At 50.4% G+C, this 16,120-nt stretch overlaps 7 non-coding genes across 7 annotated transcripts; all 7 read left to right on the top strand.

Moving 5' to 3' along the window:
- The first annotated feature begins 933 nt into the window (after positions 1 to 933).
- Positions 934 to 1,005, top strand: trnap-ugg (transfer RNA proline (anticodon UGG)). The gene has a single exon. It is a non-coding gene; the product is annotated as a tRNA-Pro (tRNA).
- Positions 1,006 to 2,697: 1,692 nt separating this feature from the next.
- trnap-ugg (transfer RNA proline (anticodon UGG)) lies at positions 2,698 to 2,769 on the top strand. Its single transcript has one exon. It is a non-coding gene; the product is annotated as a tRNA-Pro (tRNA).
- Positions 2,770 to 3,865: 1,096 nt separating this feature from the next.
- trnap-ugg (transfer RNA proline (anticodon UGG)) lies at positions 3,866 to 3,937 on the top strand. The gene has a single exon. It is a non-coding gene; the product is annotated as a tRNA-Pro (tRNA).
- A 2,273-nt stretch (positions 3,938 to 6,210) lies between these two features.
- trnap-ugg (transfer RNA proline (anticodon UGG)) lies at positions 6,211 to 6,282 on the top strand. Its single transcript has one exon. It is a non-coding gene; the product is annotated as a tRNA-Pro (tRNA).
- A 1,680-nt stretch (positions 6,283 to 7,962) lies between these two features.
- trnap-cgg (transfer RNA proline (anticodon CGG)) lies at positions 7,963 to 8,034 on the top strand. The gene has a single exon. It is a non-coding gene; the product is annotated as a tRNA-Pro (tRNA).
- Positions 8,035 to 8,547: 513 nt separating this feature from the next.
- On the top strand, positions 8,548 to 8,619 carry trnap-cgg (transfer RNA proline (anticodon CGG)). The gene has a single exon. It is a non-coding gene; the product is annotated as a tRNA-Pro (tRNA).
- Positions 8,620 to 13,695: 5,076 nt separating this feature from the next.
- Positions 13,696 to 13,769, top strand: trnat-ugu (transfer RNA threonine (anticodon UGU)). Its single transcript has one exon. It is a non-coding gene; the product is annotated as a tRNA-Thr (tRNA).
- The last annotated feature ends 2,351 nt before the right edge of the window (positions 13,770 to 16,120 follow it).

Genomic DNA, 16,120 nt, shown 5'->3' with positions numbered 1-16,120 from the left:
TTAAAGAAAATGTGTATTTTACAAGTTCGTTGTTGTTGTTGAGGAGGACATGTAGTGTGTTGTTGAGGAGGAGGAGGACGAAATGTGGTTTGCCGGCTTGTTATGGAGACCTTTGCTGAACGTGTACTCCTGAGCTGCACCAAAGGAGAGGCATTCTTTTCAGTTGTTTGCGGGCCTGCTGAACCATGCTCTCAGTGCTGTCTCACTGGGGATACGGTTACCGTTCTGGAAAGACACTTCAGCGCTACAGTCCATGCTATCAGTCAGTGAGCGTAGGTCTCCCGGTCTGCCCCAAAGCAGTTACGCGCTTGCCCAGCAGAAACTGCGACACCCTCCGTTAACTTGGCTCGTTGGTCTAGGGGTATGATTCTTGCTGAGGGTGTGAGAGGCCCTGGGTTCAACTCCAGGATGAGCCCACTTGGCCCCACTTTGCAGTCACCGAAGTGTTTGTTCATTTGCTCTTGAAGGCTGGCTTCTGGGCTCCTCTGCACAAGGGAGGGCTATCGACCTCAGATACTGTTGCCTGTATAGCTGATGGGAAATCAGACTGTCATCTGTGTGTTTTGTTTTCTTTAAAGAAAATGTGTTTTTTACAAGTTCGTTGTTGTTGTTGTTGTTGTTGAGGAGGAGGAGGAGGACATGTAGTGTGTTGTTGAGGAGGAGGAGGACGAAATGTGGTTTGCCGGCTTGTTATGGAGACCTTTGTTGAACCTGTACACCTGAGCTGCACCAAAGGAGAGGCATTCTTTTCAGTTGTTTGCGGGCCTGCTGAACCATGCTCTCAGTGCTGTCTCACTGGGGATACGGTTACCATTCTGGAAAGACACGTCAGCGCTACAGTCCATGCTATCAGTCAGTGAGCGTAGGTCTCCCGGTCTGCCCCAAGCAGTTACACGCTTGCCCAGCAGAAACTGCAACACTGTCTGTTAACTTGGCTCGTTGGTCTAGGGGTATGATTCTCGCTTTGGGTGCGAGAGGTCCCGGGTTCAACTCCCGGACGAGCCCGCTTGGCCCTGCTTTGCATTCTCTGAAGCATTCGTTTGCTCTCTCTCGATGCTTGGCTTCTGGGCTCCTCTGCACCAGGGAGGTCTTTCAACCTCAGATACTGTTGGCTGTGTAGCTGATGGGAAATCAGACTGTCATCTGTGTGTTTTGTTTTCTTTAAAGAAAATGTGTATTTTACAAGTTCGTTGTTGTTGTTGAGGAGGAGGAGGACATGTAGTGTGTTGTTGAGGAGGAGGAGGACGAAATGTGGTTTGCCGGCTTGTTATGGAGACCTTTGCTGAACGTGTACTCCTGAGCTGCACCAAAGGAGAGGCATTCTTTTCAGTTGTTTGCGGGCCTGCTGAACCATGCTCTCAGTGCTGTCTCACTGGGGATACGGTTACCGTTCTGGAAAGACACTTCAGCGCTACAGTCCATGCTATCAGTCAGTGAGCGTAGGTCTCCCGGTCTGCCCCAAAGCAGTTACGCGCTTGCCCAGCAGAAACTGCGACACCCTCCGTTAACTTGGCTCGTTGGTCTAGGGGTATGATTCTTGCTGAGGGTGTGAGAGGCCCTGGGTTCAACTCCAGGACGAGCCCACTTGGCCCCACTTTGCAGTCACCGAAGTGTTTGTTCGTTTGCTCTTGAAGGCTGGCTTCTGGGCTCCTCTGCACAAGGGAGGGCTATCGACCTCAGATACTGTTGCCCGTATAGCTGATGGGAAATCAGACTGTCATCTGTGTGTTTTGTTTTCTTTAAAGAAAATGTGTTTTTTACAAGTTCGTTGTTGTTGTTGTTGTTGTTGTTGTTGAGGAGGAGGTGGAGGACATGTAGTGTGTTGTTGAGGAGGAGGAGGACGAAATGTGGTTTGCCGGCTTGTTATGGAGACCTTTGCTGAACGTGTACTCCTGAGCTGCACCAAAGGAGAGGCATTCTTTTCAGTTGTTTGCGGGCCTGCTGAACCATGCTCTCAGTGCTGTCTCACTGGGGATACGGTTACCGTTCTGGAAAGACACTTCAGCGCTACAGTCCATGCTATCAGTCAGTGAGCGTAGGTCTCCCGGTCTGCCCCAAAGCAGTTACGCGCTTGCCCAGCAGAAACTGCGACACCCTCCGTTAACTTGGCTCGTTGGTCTAGGGGTATGATTCTTGCTGAGGGTGTGAGAGGCCCTGGGTTCAACTCCAGGATGAGCCCACTTGGCCCCACTTTGCAGTCACCGAAGTGTTTGTTCGTTTGCTCTTGAAGGCTGGCTTCTGGGCTCCTCTGCACAAGGGAGGGCTATCGACCTCAGATACTGTTGCCTGTATAGCTGATGGGAAATCAGACTGTCATCTGTGTGTTTTGTTTTCTTTAAAGAAAATGTGTTTTTTACAAGTTCGTTGTTGTTGTTGTTGTTGTTGAGGAGGAGGAGGAGGACATGTAGTGTGTTGTTGAGGAGGAGGAGGACGAAATGTGGTTTGCCGGCTTGTTATGGAGACCTTTGCTGAACGTGTACTCCTGAGCTGCACCAAAGGAGAGGCATTCTTTTCAGTTGTTTGCGGGCCTGCTGAACAATGCTCTCAGTGCTGTCTCACTGGGGATGGCGTTACCATTCTGGAAAGACACGTCAGCGCTACAGTCCATGCTATCAGTCAGTGAGCGTAGGTCTCCCGGTCTGCCCCAAAGCAGTTACGCGCTTGCCCAGCAGAAACTGTGACACTGTCAGATAACTTGGCTCGTTGGTCTAGGGGTATGATTCTCGCTTTGGGTGCGAGAGGTCCCGGGTTCAACTCCCGGACGAGCCCGCTTGGCCCTGCTTTGCATTCTCTGAAGCATTCGTTTGCTCTCTCTCGATGCTTGGCTTCTGGGCTCCTCTGCACCAGGGAGGTCTTTCAACCTCAGATACTGTTGGCTGTGTAGCTGATGGGAAATCAGACTGTCATCTGTGTGTTTTGTTTTCTTTAAAGAAAATGTGTATTTTACAAGTTCGTTGTTGTTGTTGAGGAGGAGGAGGACATGTAGTGTGTTGTTGAGGAGGAGGAGGACGAAATGTGGTTTGCCGGCTTGTTATGGAGACCTTTGCTGAACGTGTACTCCTGAGCTGCACCAAAGGAGAGGCATTCTTTTCAGTTGTTTGCGGGCCTGCTGAACCATGCTCTCAGTGCTGTCTCACTGGGGATACGGTTACCGTTCTGGAAAGACACTTCAGCGCTACAGTCCATGCTATCAGTCAGTGAGCGTAGGTCTCCCGGTCTGCCCCAAAGCAGTTACGCGCTTGCCCAGCAGAAACTGCGACACCCTCCGTTAACTTGGCTCGTTGGTCTAGGGGTATGATTCTTGCTGAGGGTGTGAGAGGCCCTGGGTTCAACTCCAGGATGAGCCCACTTGGCCCCACTTTGCAGTCACCGAAGTGTTTGTTCGTTTGCTCTTGAAGGCTGGCTTCTGGGCTCCTCTGCACAAGGGAGGGCTATCGACCTCAGATACTGTTGCCTGTATAGCTGATGGGAAATCAGACTGTCATCTGTGTGTTTTGTTTTCTTTAAAGAAAATGTGTTTTTTACAAGTTCGTTGTTGTTGTTGTTGTTGTTGAGGAGGAGGAGGAGGACATGTAGTGTGTTGTTGAGGAGGAGGAGGACGAAATGTGGTTTGCCGGCTTGTTATGGAGACCTTTGCTGAACGTGTACTCCTGAGCTGCACCAAAGGAGAGGCATTCTTTTCAGTTGTTTGCGGGCCTGCTGAACAATGCTCTCAGTGCTGTCTCACTGGGGATGGCGTTACCATTCTGGAAAGACACGTCAGCGCTACAGTCCATGCTATCAGTCAGTGAGCGTAGGTCTCCCGGTCTGCCCCAAAGCAGTTACGCGCTTGCCCAGCAGAAACTGTGACACTGTCAGATAACTTGGCTCGTTGGTCTAGGGGTATGATTCTCGCTTTGGGTGCGAGAGGTCCCGGGTTCAACTCCCGGACGAGCCCGCTTGGCCCTGCTTTGCATTCTCTGAAGCATTCGTTTGCTCTCTCTCGATGCTTGGCTTCTGGGCTCCTCTGCACCAGGGAGGTCTTTCAACCTCAGATACTGTTGGCTGTGTAGCTGATGGGAAATCAGACTGTCATCTGTGTGTTTTGTTTTCTTTAAAGAAAATGTGTATTTTACAAGTTCGTTGTTGTTGTTGAGGAGGAGGAGGACATGTAGTGTGTTGTTGAGGAGGAGGAGGACGAAATGTGGTTTGCCGGCTTGTTATGGAGACCTTTGCTGAACGTGTACTCCTGAGCTGCACCAAAGGAGAGGCATTCTTTTCAGTTGTTTGCGGGCCTGCTGAACCATGCTCTCAGTGCTGTCTCACTGGGGATGGCGTTACCATTCTGGAAAGACACTTCAGCGCAACAGTCCATGCTATCAGTCAGTGAGCGTAGGTCTCCCGGTCTGCCCCAAAGCAGTTACGCGCTTGCCCAGCAGAAACTGCGACACCCTCCGTTAACTTGGCTCGTTGGTCTAGGGGTATGATTCTTGCTGAGGGTGTGAGAGGCCCTGGGTTCAACTCCAGGATGAGCCCACTTGGCCCCACTTTGCAGTCACCGAAGTGTTTGTTCGTTTGCTCTTGAAGGCTGGCTTCTGGGCTCCTCTGCACAAGGGAGGGCTATCGACCTCAGATACTGTTGCCTGTATAGCTGATGGGAAATCAGACTGTCATCTGTGTGTTTTGTTTTCTTTAAAGAAAATGTGTTTTTTACAAGTTCGTTGTTGTTGTTGTTGTTGTTGAGGAGGAGGAGGAGGACATGTAGTGTGTTGTTGAGGAGGAGGAGGACGAAATGTGGTTTGCCGGCTTGTTATGGAGACCTTTGCTGAACGTGTACTCCTGAGCTGCACCAAAGGAGAGGCATTCTTTTCAGTTGTTTGCGGGCCTGCTGAACAATGCTCTCAGTGCTGTCTCACTGGGGATGGCGTTACCATTCTGGAAAGACACTTCAGCGCAACAGTCCATGCTATCAGTCAGTGAGCGTAGGTCTCCCGGTCTGCCCCAAAGCAGTTACGCGCTTGCCCAGCAGAAACTGCGACACCCTCCGTTAACTTGGCTCGTTGGTCTAGGGGTATGATTCTTGCTGAGGGTGTGAGAGGCCCTGGGTTCAACTCCAGGATGAGCCCACTTGGCCCCACTTTGCAGTCACCGAAGTGTTTGTTTGTTTGCTCTTGAAGGCTGGCTTCTGGGCTCCTCTGCACAAGGGAGGGCTATCGACCTCAGATACTGTTGCCTGTATAGCTGATGGGAAATCAGACTGTCATCTGTGTGTTTTGTTTTCTTTAAAGAAAATGTGTTTTTTACAAGTTCGTTGTTGTTGTTGTTGTTGTTGAGGAGGAGGAGGAGGACATGTAGTGTGTTGTTGAGGAGGAGGAGGACGAAATGTGGTTTGCCGGCTTGTTATGGAGACCTTTGCTGAACGTGTACTCCTGAGCTGCACCAAAGGAGAGGCATTCTTTTCAGTTGTTTGCGGGCCTGCTGAACAATGCTCTCAGTGCTGTCTCACTGGGGATGGCGTTACCATTCTGGAAAGACACGTCAGCGCTACAGTCCATGCTATCAGTCAGTGAGCGTAGGTCTCCCGGTCTGCCCCAAAGCAGTTACGCGCTTGCCCAGCAGAAACTGCGACACCCTCCGTTAACTTGGCTCGTTGGTCTAGGGGTATGATTCTTGCTGAGGGTGTGAGAGGCCCTGGGTTCAACTCCAGGATGAGCCCACTTGGCCCCACTTTGCAGTCACCGAAGTGTTTGTTCGTTTGCTCTTGAAGGCTGGCTTCTGGGCTCCTCTGCACAAGGGAGGGCTATCGACCTCAGATACTGTTGCCTGTATAGCTGATGGGAAATCAGACTGTCATCTGTGTGTTTTGTTTTCTTTAAAGAAAATGTGTTTTTTACAAGTTCGTTGTTGTTGTTGTTGTTGAGGAGGAGGAGGAGGACATGTAGTGTGTTGTTGAGGAGGAGGAGGACGAAATGTGGTTTGCCGGCTTGTTATGGAGACCATTGCTGAACGTGTACTCCTGAGCTGCACCAAAGGAGAGGCATTCTTTTCAGTTGTTTGCGGGCCTGCTGAACAATGCTCTCAGTGCTGTCTCACTGGGGATGGCGTTACCATTCTGGAAAGACACGTCAGCGCTACAGTCCATGCTATCAGTCAGTGAGCGTAGGTCTCCCGGTCTGCCCCAAAGCAGTTACGCGCTTGCCCAGCAGAAACTGCGACACTGTCAGATAACTTGGCTCGTTGGTCTAGGGGTATGATTCTCGCTTTGGGTGCGAGAGGTCCCGGGTTCAACTCCCGTACGAGCCCGCTTGGCCCTGCTTTGCATTCTCTGAAGCATTCGTTTGCTCTCTCTCGATGCTTGGCTTCTGGGCTCCTCTGCACCAGGGAGGTCTTTCAACCTCAGATACTGTTGGCTGTGTAGCTGATGGGAAATCAGACTGTCATCTGTGTGTTTTGTTTTCTTTAAAGAAAATGTGTATTTTACAAGTTCGTTGTTGTTGTTGAGGAGGACATGTAGTGTGTTGTTGAGGAGGAGGAGGACGAAATGTGGTTTGCCGGCTTGTTATGGAGACCTTTGCTGAACGTGTACTCCTGAGCTGCACCAAAGGAGAGGCATTCTTTTCAGTTGTTTGCGGGCCTGCTGAACCATGCTCTCAGTGCTGTCTCACTGGGGATGGCGTTACCATTCTGGAAAGACACGTCAGCGCTACAGTCCATGCTATCAGTCAGTGAGCGTAGGTCTCCCGGTCTGCCCCAAAGCAGTTACGCGCTTGCCCAGCAGAAACTGCGACACCCTCCGTTAACTTGGCTCGTTGGTCTAGGGGTATGATTCTTGCTGAGGGTGTGAGAGGCCCTGGGTTCAACTCCAGGACGAGCCCACTTGGCCCCACTTTGCAGTCACCGAAGTGTTTGTTCGTTTGCTCTTGAAGGCTGGCTTCTGGGCTCCTCTGCACAAGGGAGGGCTATCGACCTCAGATACTGTTGCCTGTATAGCTGATGGGAAATCAGACTGTCATCTGTGTGTTTTGTTTTCTTTAAAGAAAATGTGTTTTTTACAAGTTCGTTGTTGTTGTTGTTGTTGTTGTTGAGGAGGAGGAGGAGGACATGTAGTGTGTTGTTGAGGAGGAGGAGGACGAAATGTGGTTTGCCGGCTTGTTATGGAGACCTTTGCTGAACGTGTACTCCTGAGCTGCACCAAAGGAGAGGCATTCTTTTCAGTTGTTTGCGGGCCTGCTGAACCATGCTCTCAGTGCTGTCTCACTGGGGATGGCGTTACCATTCTGGAAAGACACGTCAGCGCTACAGTCCATGCTATCAGTCAGTGAGCGTAGGTCTCCCGGTCTGCCCCAAGCAGTTACACGCTTGCCCAGCAGAAACTGCGACACTGTCCGTTAACTTGGCTTGTTGGTCTAGGGGTTTGATTCTTGCTGAGGGTGTGAGAGGCCCTGGGTTCAACTCCAGGATGAGCCCACTTGGCCCCGCTTTGCAGTCACCGAAGTGTTTGCTCTTGAAGGCTGGCTTCTGGGCTCCTCTGCACAAGGGAGGGCTATCGACCTCAGATACTGTTAACTGTATAGCTGCTGGGAAATCAGACTGTCATCTGTGTGTTTTGTTTTCTTTAAAGAAAATGTGTTTTTTACAAGTTCGTTGTTGTTGTTGTTGTTGTTGTTGTTGTTGAGGAGGAGGAGGACATGTAGTGTGTTGTTAAAAAAGGAGGAGGACGAAATGTGGTTTGCCGGCTTGTTATGGAGACCTTTGTTGAACCTGTACACCTGAGCTGCACCAAAGGAGAGGCATTCTTTTCAGTTGTTTGCGGGCCTGCTGAACCATGCTCTCAGTGCTGTCTCACTGGGGATACGGTTACCATTCTGGAAAGACACTTCAGCGCTACAGTCCATGCTATCAGTCAGTGAGCGTAGGTCTCCCGGTCTGCCCCAAGCAGTTACACGCTTGCCCAGAAGAAACTGCGACACTGTCTGTTAACTTGGCTCGTTGGTCTAGGGGTATGATTCTCGCTTCGGGTGCGAGAGGCCCTGGGTTCAACTCCAGGACGAGCCCACTTGGCCCCGCTTTGCAGTCACCGAAGTGTTTGCTCTTGAAGGCTGGCTTCTGGGCTCCTCTGCACAAGGGAGGGCTATCGACCTCAGATACTGTTGACTGTATAGCTGCTGGGAAATCAGACTGTCATCTGTGTGTTTTGTTTTCTTTTAAGAAAATGTGTTTTTTACAAGTTCGTTGTTGTTGTTGTTGTTGTTGTTGTTGAGGAGGAGGAGGACATGTAGTGTGTTGTTAAAAAAGGAGGAGGACGAAATGTGGTTTGCCGGCTTGTTATGGAGACCTTTGTTGAACCTGTACACCTGAGCTGCACCAAAGGAGAGGCATTCTTTTCAGTTGTTTGCGGGCCTGCTGAACCATGCTCTCAGTGCTGTCTCACTGGGGATACGGTTACCATTCTGGAAAGACACTTCAGCGCTACAGTCCATGCTATCAGTCAGTGAGCGTAGGTCTCCCGGTCTGCCCCAAGCAGTTACACGCTTGCCCAGCAGAAACTGCGACACTGTCTGTTAACTTGGCTCGTTGGTCTAGGGGTATGATTCTCGCTTCGGGTGCGAGAGGTCCCGGGTTCAACTCCCGGACGAGCCCGCTTGGCCCCGCTTTGCAGTCACTGAACTGTTCGTTCGTTCTCTCTCAACGGTTGGCTTCTGGGCTCCTTTGCACCACGGAGGTCTTTAGACCTCAGATACTGTTGGCTGTGTAGGTCATGGGAAATCAGACTGTCATCTGTGTGTTTTGTTTTCTTTAAACAAAATGTGTATTTTACAAGTTCGTTGTTGTTGTTGAGGAGGAGGAGGAGCACGAAATGTGGTTTGCCGGCTTGTTATGGAGACCTTTGTTGAACCTGTACACCTGAGCTGCACCAAAGGAGAGGCATTCTTTTCAGTTGTTTGCGGGCCTGCTGAACCATGCTCTAAGTGCTGTCTCACTGGGGATGGGGTTACCGTTCTGGAAAGACTCGTCAGCGATACAGTCCATGCTATCAGTCAGTGAGCGTAGGTCTCCCGGTCTGCCCCAAGCAGTTACACGCTTGCCCAGCAGAAACTGCGACACTGTCCGTTAACTTGGCTTGTTGGTCTAGGGGTTTGATTCTTGCTGAGGGTGTGAGAGGCCCTGGGTTCAACTCCAGGACAAGCCCACTTGGCCCTGCTTTGCAGTCACCGAAGTGTTTGTTCGTTTGCTCTTGAAGGCTGGCTTCTGGGCTCCTCTGCACAAGGGAGGGCTATCGACCTCAGATACTGTTGCCTGTATAGCTGCTGGGAAATCAGACTGTCATCTGTGTGTTTTGTTTTCTTTAAAGAAAATGTGTATTTTACAAGTTCATTGTTGATGATGAGGAGGAGGACATGTAGTGTGTTGTTGAGGAGGAGGAGGACGAAATGTGGTTTGTCGGCTTGTTATGGAGACCTTTGCTGAACGTGTACTCCTGAGCTGCACCAAAGGAGAGGCATTCTTTTCAGTTGTTTGCGGGCCTGCTGAACCATGCTCTCAGTGCTGTCTCACTGGGGATACGGTTACCGTTCTGGAAAGACACTTCAGCGCTACAGTCCATGCTATCAGTCAGTGAGCGTAGGTCTCCCGGTCTGCCCCAAGCAGTTACACGCTTGCCCAGCAGAAACTGCGACACTGTCTGTTAACTTGGCTTGTTGGTCTAGGGGTATGATTCTTGCGAAGGGTGCGAGAGGTCCCGGGTTCAACTCCCGGACGAGCCCGCTTTGCAGTCACTGAACTGTTTGTTCGTTCTCTCTCGACGGTTGGCTTCTGGGTTCCTTTGCACCAGGGAGGTCTTTCAACCTCAGATACTGTTGGCTGTGTAGGTGATGGGAAATCAGACTTTCATCTGTGTGTTTTGTTTTCTTTAAAGAAAATGTGTATTTTACAAGTTCGTTGTTGTTGTTGAGGAGGAGGAGGAGCACGAAATGTGGTTTGCCGGCTTGTTATGGAGACCTTTGTTGAACCTGTACACCTGAGCTGCACCAAAGGAGAGGCATTCTTTTCAGTTGTTTGCGGGCCTGCTGAACCATGCTCTCAGTGCTGTCTCACTGGGGATGGCGTTACCATTCTGGAAAGACACTTCAGCGCTACAGTCCATGCTATCAGTCAGTGAGCGTAGGTCTCCCGGTCTGCCCCAAGCAGTTACGTGCTTGCCCAGCAGAAACTGCGACACTGTCTGTTAACTTGGCTCGTTGGTCTAGGGGTATGATTCTTGCTGAGGGTGTGAGAGGCCTTGGGTTCAACTCCAGGATGAGCCCACTTGGCACTACTTTTCAGTCACTGAAGTGTTCCCTCGTTTGCTCTTGAAGGCTGGCTTCTGTGCTCCTCTGCACAAGGGAGGGCTATCGACCTCAGATACTGTTGCCTGTATAGCTGATGGGAAATCAGACTGTCATCTGTGTGTTTTGTTTTCTTTAAAGAAAATGTGTATTTTACAAGTTCGTTGTTGTTGTTGAGGAGGAGTAGGAGCACGAAATGTGGTTTGCCGGCTTGTTATGGAGACCTGTGTTGAACCTGTACACCTGAGCTGCACCAAAGGAGAGACATTCTTTTCAGTTGTTTGCGGGCCTGCTGAACCATGCTCTCAGTGCTCAAATCCCAGCGGTGCCTTAGGCGGGCGTTGTGTGCCCCTTGCGAAGCTTGCGCTTCCGCTTCGTCGACCATCAATTTTAGCAAGATAGGCTTATCGTAAAGCCATCAGAGGACGTAATGAACCGGAAAGCCAACTGGACAGACGCCGGTTTGTAAAGAAGAACCAGAACCCAAAGGACACGCGCTACGGCCAACGTCCAATTCCCATTGCCGCCCCTGGACAGTCGCAACAGGGAGCTTGTTGCTCCCGTCAACCTTACGTTTTCACCTCTGTGTGCTTCCTTTGTTGCAGCCTGCATCCAGATTTTTGTTTTGTTTTGTTTTGTTTTGTTTTGTTTTGTTTTGTTTTGTTTTGTTTTGTTTTGTTTTGTTTTGTTTTGTTTTGTTTTGTTTTGTTTTGTTTTGTTTTGTTTTGTTCCTTACGCCTGAGTGTAGGCACTGGGGAATGGTAGAGTCCTGGCACCGTGGCTTAGTTGGTCAAAGCACCTGTCTTGTAAACAGGAAACCCTGGGTTCGACTCCTAGCATTGCCTTAGTTTACCGCCAGAAGTAGAAACAATAACAAGGGGTGGGGGGAAAAGTGGGCCATCCCTGGGTGGATTCAAACCACCATCCTTTCGGTTAACAGCCAAACGCGCTGACCGATTGCACCACAGAGACAGACGGAGGTGTTGTGGTTGCTGCAGTCGTGCAGTTCCTTCACAGTTGCCAGAAATCATTTCCAGCACATGATTTTCTTTGTCATAGAATGCAACATACGTGACCATTGGGGGAGCGATAGCAAGCAAGAGAGTTGGATATCGAGAGTCATAGATAGATAGATAAATAGATGGATGGACGGCAAGGCAAGCATCTGATTGACAGTGGTCCGTGATCTGCTGTTATGCTACTATGCTACTGACCATTGGGGGAGCGATAGCAAGCAAGAGACTTAGATATCGAGAGTCATAGATAGATAGATAGATGGATGGATGGATGGCAAGGCAAGCATCTGATTGACAGTGGTCCGTGATCTGCTGCTATGCTACTATGCTACTGACCATTGGGGGAGCGATAGCAAGCAAGAGAGTTAGATATCGAGAGTCATAGCTAGATAGATAGATAGATGGATGGATGGCAAGGCAAGCATTTGATTGACAGTGGCCCGTGATCTGCTGTTATGCTACTATGCTACTGACCAATGGGGGAGTGATAGCAAGCAAGAGAGTTAGATATCAAGAGTCATAGATAGATAGATAGATAGATGGATGGATGGACGGCAAGGCAAGCATCTGATTGACAGTGTTCCGTGATCTGCTGTTATGCTACTATGCTACTGACCATTGGGGGAGCAATAGCAAGCAAGAGAGTTAGATATCGAGAGTCATAGCTAGATAGATAGATGGATGGATGGACGGCAAGGCAAGCATCTGATTGACAGTGGTCCGTGATCTGCTGTTATGCTACTATGCTACTGACCATTGGGGGAGCGATAGCAAGCAAGAGAGTTAGATATCGAGAGTCATAGCTAGATAGATAGATAGATGGATGGATGGACGGCAAGGTAAGCATCTGATTGACCGTGGTCCATGATCTGCTGTTATGCTACTATGCTACTGACCATTGGGGGAGCGAAAGCATGCAAGAGAGTTAGATATCGAGAGTCATAGCTAGATAGATAGATGGATGGATGGACGGCAAGGCAAGCACCTGATTGACAGTGGTCCGTGATCTGCTGTTATGCTACTATCGGCAGCAGCAGCTGCAGTCTTGGTGCCGTCAACCTTACGTTTACACCTCTGTGTGCTTCCTTTGTTGCAGCCTGCATCCAGATTTTGTTTTGTTTTGTTTTGTTTTGTTTCTTACGCCTGAGTGTAGAGTCATAGCTAGCTAACTAGCAAGCGAGAGTTAGATATCGAGAGTCATAGATAGATAGATAGATAGATAGATAGATAGATAGATAGATAGATAGATAGATAGATAGATAGATAGATAGATTGATTGATAGATTGATAGATTGATGGATGGATGGATGGATGGCAAGGCAAGCATCTGATTGACAGTGGTCCGTGATCTGCTGTTCTGCTACTATTGGCAGCATCTTGGCTTAGTTGGTTAAAGTGCCTGTTTAGCAAACAGGAGATCCTGGGTTTGAATCCCAACAGTGCCTTAGGTGGGCTTTATGTGCACGTTGTGAAGCTTGTGCTTTCTATTTGTTGTGTATTGTGGTGACCACTATCCCCTGCTGGTGCTGTTGTGCATACATGGTTCCAGGTGAGGATGTGGTGGACTACAGATGACCTAATTTATGGAACGGATATAAAAGGAGAAAGGGAAGAGGAACAGGAGAAATGAGACGGCATGGTGGGGGAATACTTCAACCGCGGATTCATTGCACAAAAGACTGTTAAATTAATCTTTCGCCCACTTTGGAAGTGTTGACCATAATGGATATGTTATAATCAACACTTCCATGATTTCCACGGCACCTCAGCGTCGGGTGTGATATGAACTGGTAAAGGACTGGGGGAACTTCATTGTGGACTTTGTATCGCCACCATTTGTAATAGTGTCTGATTTGTTATGACTTTTGTTGTCCTTCCTTTTTCATGATCTTTTTGCTCATCTTAAATGTGCTGTAATTTACTCCAAATACATTTCATTGTGCTAGGATACACACATTTGTATCAGTTGTTTGAGTTGTTTACTGTCACATTATTCGTTGTGTGCAGGTTGGGAGGGGCTGTTAAATATCCCACCCGAACTGTTACATCAACCCTTAGTTTTAGCAAGATAGGCTAATAGTAAATCCATTGGAGGACGTTATGAAGCGGAAAGCCAACAGGACAGATGACAGTTTTTAAAGAAGAACCAAAACCCAAAGGACATCCCTGTGTGGACTACGCGCACCTAACGGCCGATGTCGAATTCCCATTGCCACCCGCGGGACAAGCTCACCAGGAAGCTTGTTGCTCCAATCAACCTTACGTGTACACCTCTGTGTGCTTCCTTTGTTGCAGCCTGGATCCACACTTTGTTTTGTTTTGTTTTGTTTTGCTCCTTACCCCTGAGTGTAGGCACTGGGGAACAGGGGAGTACTGGCGCTGTGGCTTAGTTGGTCAAAGCACCTATCTTGTAAACAGGAAACTCTGGGTTTGAATCCCAGCAGTGCCTTGGTTTATGTTGATCTAGGCAATGTAAAGGAAGCTTCTAAAACCTCCTTAGACTTTAGCAAGATGGCCGTCCGCAGCAAGCAGCATAAGGTTACTGTGGCTGAAGGAAAGCCGCAGTCTGGCAAGCTGACCGCCCGAAGTAGAAATAATAACAGGGGGTGGGGGGAAAAGGGGGCCCTCCCTGGGTGGATTCTAAAGGTCAACAGCTAATCGATTACACCACAGAGACAGACAAAGGTGTTCCTGCTGACACGTTTGAAGAAGGGCAAAAGGAACACTGGATATGTCAGAAGTGGGACTTGAACTCCAGAGGAGACTGCAACATGAACGCAGCCTCTTAGACTGCTCGGACATCCTGACCACTCGGCAGGGTACTAGGAATGCGAGTAGTGGTCCAGGATTGCCTTCCGCAGCCTGAGCTGACCGAAGGACACTCACAAGGTGGAATAAAGTAGGCAAATTTATGCTCTGACAAATTTAGAACCGTAAAAGGACGTGGCGGAAGATGTGGGGGCAGCAGGGGCACCAGGGGCAGCTCCTCATTAGTATAGTGGTGAGTATGTCTACCTGTCTTGCGGGAGACCGGGGATTGATTCCGGGGAGTGGTGGGGGAAGCCTACACAAAGGACTTGAGAACAAGAAAGAGAAAGGTGTGCAAACTGATGTCACACTGTGCAACGTTAATTAGCAACAGGAAGTACTTGATGGCAATGATAACGTGGAGCACTCTCCACTGCAGATCCCAAGCTCTCTTTTCAGCAGTGGCTGATACACACTGTGCCATACTGGCACCCCCTTCCCCTCCTCCCCCCCAGCCTGTCCCTCCAGGGCATGTCAGTTAGCAGCAAGAGCTGCGTTTGGTGCCGGGCCTTCACACAGGCCCCATCCAGGGACAACTCCTGTGGACCCCTCCTCAACAGGGTCCCTGAGAGGCCTCCATCATACCTCAGGGAAGGGGGAAACCAGCAAATTGGGGAACTTGAACAGGGGCTCTGGGGTCTGGAGCTGGAGGAAACACTCCCTCAGCAGCAGTTTCCCTTCAGAAGGCAGGGTGGCACCGGCCTCGGCCGAGCAGAATACCTGTCCAGCGCAGGGAGCGCACACCCATTTTCCCTTCCAGGCTGTCCACAATCCTCCAGCCAGCAGATCATGCAGCTGGAACACCCCGGTCCAGATGATGGGCATCTGGAGCAGCCAGTGCAGGATGAGGGAGCTGTACACATGTCAGGCTGTGAGCAGCTGCCAGGCCCTCAACACACTGCGGTAGAACCCAGGAAGGTTGCCTGCTGCCAGCCTGCTAATGTCCATCAGGGACATTGCACTGTCCACCTGCAGCGTCCCCACATGACGGAGCAAGGTCCACGTAAGCGGCCTCCAGGACAGGAGGCTCGGCCCGTAGACCAGCTTCTGCAGGAACTGCAGATGGAAAGCAGCCATCCTGCACTCCACGTCCACCAGCCCTTGCCCCCCCTCCTCACGGGGCAGGTATAGTACCCCCTTTCACAGCCAGTGCAGACCAGTCCAGAAGAAGACCGCTGAGGGAGCAGCCAGCGCCATCGCCCGAGCCTCCCCCGCAGCCCCTCCGGCATCCCCTCCCAGTTCCTCTGCTCCATGGCCTTATCCCCCAGGTGCACCCCCAAGTACTTGAGACCACCTCTGCACCACTGTAATCCTCCAGGGAGTTGCAGGCCTCCCTGCCCCCCCAACTCCCCCAGCAGCAACCCCGTGCTCTTGGACCAGTTCACTTTGGTTTAAGTCCCAGAGCGAGGTGCTGATTCTGTCCACATCCCCCTCGCACCCCACCAGCACCACCACATCATCAGCGTAGGCAGAGAAGCGGAAGGTTGTCGGGCAGCGAGGGACATAAAGCCCCCCCACCACTCTGTGCAGCTCCTGCTGCAAGGGCTCAATGGCCATGGAGTGGAGCATCCCAACATGGGGCAGCCCTGCCAGATTCCCCTGTACACCCTGAAGGGGGCGCTCAAGCCAACATTGATTTTCTATATGTTTTGAGTGTCACCATAGAGCACCCTGGTCATGGCTATGAAAACAGGGCTGAACCCAAAAGCCTCCATCATCCGCCACAGGTACTGGTGCTCAACCCGGTCAAAAGCCTTTTCCTGGTCCAGCGCAATGAGACCAGTCTTTAACCCCAACAGCCTGGAGACCTCCATGATGTGCCTAATGAACAGGATGTTGTCCTGTATGGACCTACCAGGCACACCGTAGGACTGGTCAGGGTGGATCAGATGGATCAGGCCATCACTCTGGAGAGGAGCTTCAGTTCTAGCACAGGTCATCCTTCTTGGGCAACAGTGCCACGAGGGCACGCCTGCAGCTCACTTGCAGCGC

Source organism: Amia ocellicauda, chromosome 2 (assembly GCF_036373705.1).
Source record: "Amia ocellicauda isolate fAmiCal2 chromosome 2, fAmiCal2.hap1, whole genome shotgun sequence".
NCBI classification, from domain to species: Eukaryota; Metazoa; Chordata; class Actinopteri; order Amiiformes; family Amiidae; genus Amia; species Amia ocellicauda.
The sequence above is the reverse complement of the archived record's forward strand: the minus strand, read 5'-3'. Positions and strand labels throughout refer to the sequence as shown.